Genomic DNA, 6,041 nt, shown 5'->3' with positions numbered 1-6,041 from the left:
ATTTGTAGTACGTCCCACTCATCTATTTTGTCTACTTTTGTTTGTGTAATTTGAAAAATGTTTGGTGTATGCCCTGAAATAAAGTCTGTGTATGTATGCTGTGAAATAGAGCCCTCACATTTGTCCCTATGTTTTCATTGATGACCATCATAATTTTGGGATTCACATTTAGGTCTTTAATCCATACAGAGGTGGCATGAGGTAAAGGTCTTATTTCAATATTTTGCATATTACTTTCCAGTTCTGCTGGTACCATCTGTTAAAGAGACTATCTCCGCCTCATGCAATGTATCTAGGCACTTTGTCAAAAATCATTTGGCTGTATGTGGATGGGTTAATTTCTGGATTCTTGATTCTGTTCCATTGATCAATATATCTTTCATTGTACCAGTACCAGGCAGTTTTGACCACTGTAGCCATGTAGTAAATTTTGAAATTGGGGATTGAGAGGCCTCCAACCTTGTTCTTCTTAAGCAGTGCTTTGCTTATCCTGGGTCTCTTCCCTTTCCATATAAAGTTAGTAATTGTCTTTTCCATCTTTTTGAAGAATGTCATTGGAATCTGGATTGGGATTGCATTATATGTGTACATTGCTTTGTGCAGTACTGACATTTTCATGATGTTGAGTCTTCCTATCCAGGAACATGGTATGTTCTCCCACTTCTGTAAATCTCTTTTGGTTTCTTGTAGTAGTGTTTTGTACTTTTCTTTGTATAAGTTCTTTGTTTCTCTGGTTATGTTTATTTCTAAATATTTCTTCCTTTGGATGGCTATTGTAAATAGTATTGCTTGCCTAATATCCTTTTCAGTGCTGTTGTTGTTACTATAGAGGAATCCAACTGATTTTTGTATGTTGACCTTATATCCTGCCACTTTGCTGAATCTTCCAATGAGGTCTAGTAGTTTTTTTGTGTGTGTTTTTTTACTGTATCTTTGGAGTTTTCTGTATATAGGATCATATAGCCTGTAAATAGAGAGAATTTTACTTCTTCATTGCCAATTTGGATGCCTTTAATTTCTCTATTATGCCATATAGCTCTGGCTAACACTTCTAGCACAATATTGAATAGGAGTGATGACACAGGGCATCTTTTTCTGGTTCCTGTTCGCAGAGGGAAGGCTTTCAGTTTCTCTCCATTGAGAGTGATGTAGGCTGTTGATTTTGTATATATGCTCTTCCTACTTTGTTGAGTGTTTTTATCAGGAATGCATGTTGGATTTTTCCAAATGCCTTTTCTACATCAATCGATATGATCATGTGATTCTTTTCCTTTTTCTTTTTTATATGGTGAATTACATTAACATTAACAATTTTGACTTTATTTATTTTTTTACTTCAAACACTTCAATGCTGTATTTGTGATTATTTACTGCTGTACACCCCATTTCAATTTTATTCTTGAGAATAAATTAGAATACTTAAGAAATAATTTCTAGGCGCTGTGAGTTAATGCACCAGACTGCAAAGCTCTTTGAACTACATGGTCGGTGGTTCAAGCTCACCAGTTGCTCCTTGGAAACCCTATACAGAGTCGCTATGGGCTAGAACCAACTCGACAGCGCTTAACAACAACAACAACCTTTGGACACAGAAAATCACTTGGTGGCTCTTATATAGCCTGAGAGGAGACTTGTGGCAACATAAATGATTGTCCATTAAAAATTATGAATATACAGGGTATCATAGATTTGACAGGTCAATAATCACTAAGCAATGATTTAGATACATATGAAATAAATATGTTTTCAAAATTATGGCATATTAAAAAAGCCTATTATATAATGATTTATATATCAGACTAGAATATGTATATAAAACAGGGTTGGTAATTTCCTAACTATCACAAAAGTGAATTTTAAAGCAGACTGTATTATAACAAAATTTTACATTTCCTGAAAAAAAAATATGAAAAATTAAAGCACATGATTATTTAGCATTGTGGTATTGGTCTGATATGTGCTGATTTTAATCGTATTGAACAAAAAGGACACTTATTATTAGAAATCCCTGTTTATTCTTATTATATATTTAAAATGCAAAGCAACAAGATAAAATGAAGTCATTAACTTATGAGCTTCCTGGTTTAATAAAAACAATCAGGGAATTAAAAATATAATTAAGCTCCACTAAAATGAATGTGCCCAATTTATTTTTAAAGCAGGGTAAAAATAGGGAATGTAGGCTATTCTCTTGGTACCTTGTATTATACTGCCTTGCTTTTAACCTTTGTAAAGATTCAGTAATGCATAAATCATAACAACATTTTAAAGGTTAAAGTAAAAATCTGCAAACCTTAAAGGGTTTGGAAGATCTCAAATTACTTTCCAGTCTTGAATCCTTTAGAATTGCAATAAGGTAAAGCTGAATATTGGTAAACCATCTTAAAAAAAAAGAGAGAGAGAGGGAGATTCTGGAAACAAGATACAATGAAAAACTTAAAATAAAATATACTTAATGAAAATCACTTTTACCAGAGATATATATTGTTCTCAGTATTGGAATGTATGTGAAGTAAAAACTATTTATATTCATTGTTGTTGTTGTTGTTAAGTGCCGTTGAGTCAGTTCCGATTTATAGTGACCTTATACAGGGTTTCCAAGGAGTGGCTGGTGAGCTTGAACCACTGACCTATGGTTCAAACTGACCTTGCAGTCCAGTGGATTAACCCTCAAGACTCCTTACATTCATTAGAATAGTCAAAATAGTCCTTCCAAATAATGGATTACATTAAACCATGCATCTCTGTCTGTCAATTTGTCATAATGTGATGGCGTGCATGCTGCTGTGATGTTGGAAGCTTTGCATGTGGAGATTGAACATTCTGGAACACTTAATTGTGGAACCTGTACGTAGGCCAAGAGGGAATCATTTGAACTGAACAAGAAGACACTGAATGGCCTAAAATCAGAAAAGGTGTGCAACAAGGTTGTATACTTTCACCATATTTATTCAATTTATATGCTGAGCAAATAATCTGATAAACTGGATTATTTTAAGAAAAACATGGGATCAAGACTGAAGGAAAAATCATTAACAGCCTGCAATATAAAAAAGATACAACCTTGCATGGTGAAAGGGAAAATGACTTAAAGTACTGTTAAAGATTAAAGACCACAGCTTTCAGTATGAATTGCACCACAATGTAAAGCAAGCAAAAATCCTTACCACTGGACACATAAATGCCATGATGATAAATGGAGAAAAGATTTAAGTTGTCAGAGACTTCATTTGGTTTGGATCCACCATCAACACTCATGGAAACAGCATTAAAAAAAAAAAAAAAATCAAACCATGTATTGCATTGTGCAAATCTGATGAACAAGACCTCTTTAGAGTATTCAAGAGCAAAGATGTCAGTTTGAGGTAAGGTGCACCTGACCCAAGCCATGGTATTTTCAACAGTCTCATATGCATGTGAAAGTTAGACAATGAATAGGAAGATGATTGAAGAATTAATATATTTGAGTCATGGTGTTGGTGAAGAATATTAAAAATACCATGGACTGCTAGAAGAACAAACAAATCTGTATTGGAAGAAGTATAGTCATAATGTTCCTTAGAAGCCAAGATGGGAAGACTTTGTTTCTCATACTTTAGATATATTATCAGAGGGAAAAGTCCTTGGAGAAAGATATCGTACTAGATAAAGTGGAGGGAGGGTCAATGAAAAAGAGTAAGACCCATAACAAAATAGATTGTCACAGTAACAATAGCAGTGAACTCAAGCTTAACAGTTGTGAGGATGGCTTAGGACCGGGCAGTGTTTCATTCTATTGTGCATAAGGTTGCTATGAGTTGGAACAGACTTAATAGCACCTAACAACAGCAACAGTAAACCATGTACCTCTCATTTTACCGTAGTGTGAATCTATGAGTGAAGATAGTCTATTTAGAGTCTTATGATATTTGGGTAGTAATGATGTTAAAGCTTAGAATTTACAAGATGTAAAACTTAGCATGATTGTATCGGAATGAAGCCTAAATAAAATGTTCAAAATTAATTATAAAGCATTAGCTAATACCTCAATGCCATTGATTTTTTTTCTGAAAACCATATGTATAATATCTCTTCATAAGGATTTTGGGCATATGAGTGAATGTCATGATGAATCATTTTACAGAAATAACTCTGATAGTTTTTTTGGGGGGAGTATTTTTGCAGAGGAAAGGCAAGTTTCTTTACAAATTTGTCTTGTAGTTTTCAATTGTCATCCATTTAGAAGGTTTTCTATATTGTATTAAATTTGAAATCGTAGGTATATTCACAAATGCTATCTTAATATCTTTTTCCTTAAAAATCATGTACAAATTCATTACTTCCTATTACGCATATTATCACTTCTGTACTAAGAAAAAAATCTATACGTGCAATAAATTGATAACTTTTAAAGTTGCTTCTGTTAAGTATCATTGAGTGGGGTCTGACTCACAGCAATCCTGTATAGAGCTTTTTATGAGTAGCTGATGGGTTTGAAGCACTGACTGACTTGGAGTTAGCAGTCTATTGCTTATCATACAGCACCACATCAGGCCCCTTAAATCTGCATAAGTATGTATAAATACACATTGTTGCTTTTTTATTTGCCGTCTAGTTGGCTCTGACTCAAGGTGAACTTATATTTAAAAAATAAATCATTGCTTAGTCCTGTGCCATCTATATAAAATAGTGTCAATGCTAAGAAAATGGGTTTTGAAATTAGACTGTTAAAATTATGGTTCTACAATTATTAGTGAAGTAAGTGAAGCTTGATTCAGGTCACTTGACCTTTTTGCTTTAGTTCTCTCACATACTAAGTTGTGATAGTATGAGAACCTATTTATCAGGATTGTTGTCAAAATTAAAAGCTTTCATATGGAGTAAACCAAAAAGTAGTATTATAAAACCATAGAAACTTTCATTAAACAAAAATATCAAAATGGGTATATTTACCATCTAAGTCTATACACTTCTGAAGGTGGGGTTTCCATCTCTCTAACCCTTTTCCTAGTCCTAGTATGGCACTGTCAGATAAGCATTGGACCACAAGGTCAGTTTGAACCAAAAGGTCGGTGATTCAAACTCACCAGTTCCTTCTCAGAAACCTTATACAAGGTTGCTATGAGTCAGAAACAACTTGATGGTACTTAACAATACTATTCCCCAAATAATTCTTCAATTTAGACCGCATCCAAATGGCAATTTGAGTATCCTTGAGTGACTCAAATTATGTTCCTTTTAAATGTTCTTTGAGTTTGGGGAACAAACTATGTCTGAAAGGGCAAGATCTGGTTTATGGGGTATACAGGGTAAGGTTTCCCAATGAAATTCTCTAAGCACAGCACTTGCTACTTTCAAGAAATACGCTGGCATATTGTCTTGATGGAAACCAATTCCCCAGCACTACTTTCATGGCCTTTTTCTCACCAGTGCAGTTTTCAATTTGCTTAGAAGCCCCCATGATTGTCCTGTGTCATTTGAGAAAATCTAACAAGTTGACCTGTTTGGATGCCAAGAAATAGTCACCATAACCTTCTGAACTAACTTCTCTGCCTTGAATTTAACTGGCCTAGCAGATCTCCTTGGAAACCACTGTTCTGGGTGGATATTTTTTTCAAGGCACCCTAAAAACACTAAAGTGCATTACTGAAAGAACTTATCTGCAACCTTCCATTGATTGCAGAGCCATTTAAACATGTTTTGCTTGGAATAAATCCATATGTGCTTGGAGTCCTAATGTGGTACTGTAGGATAACCACTAAACTGCTAACCAGAAGGTTGGAAGTTCAAATACACTCACTGTTCCTTGAAAACCCTATACAAGGTGACCATGAGTTGGAACTAACTCAATGCCATACTTAACAATAACATGAATGGATTGGAATACTAGTAGTATTTACTTGTCCTTGTACATATGAAATAGCAAAGAAATAACTGAATAAATTATGAGTTACTATTATACATTTACCATTTTAGTCTATACACTTCTGAAGGTGGAGTCACCTCTTCAGTCAAGAGATCAGCTGACTTTGCATTAGGCAAATCTGCTGCACAGGAACTTT

Source organism: Chrysochloris asiatica, unplaced genomic scaffold, assembly GCF_000296735.1.
Source record: "Chrysochloris asiatica unplaced genomic scaffold, ChrAsi1.0 scaffold00053, whole genome shotgun sequence".
NCBI lineage: Eukaryota > Metazoa > Chordata > Mammalia > Afrosoricida > Chrysochloridae > Chrysochloris > Chrysochloris asiatica.
This window is presented reverse-complemented; position numbering follows the sequence as displayed.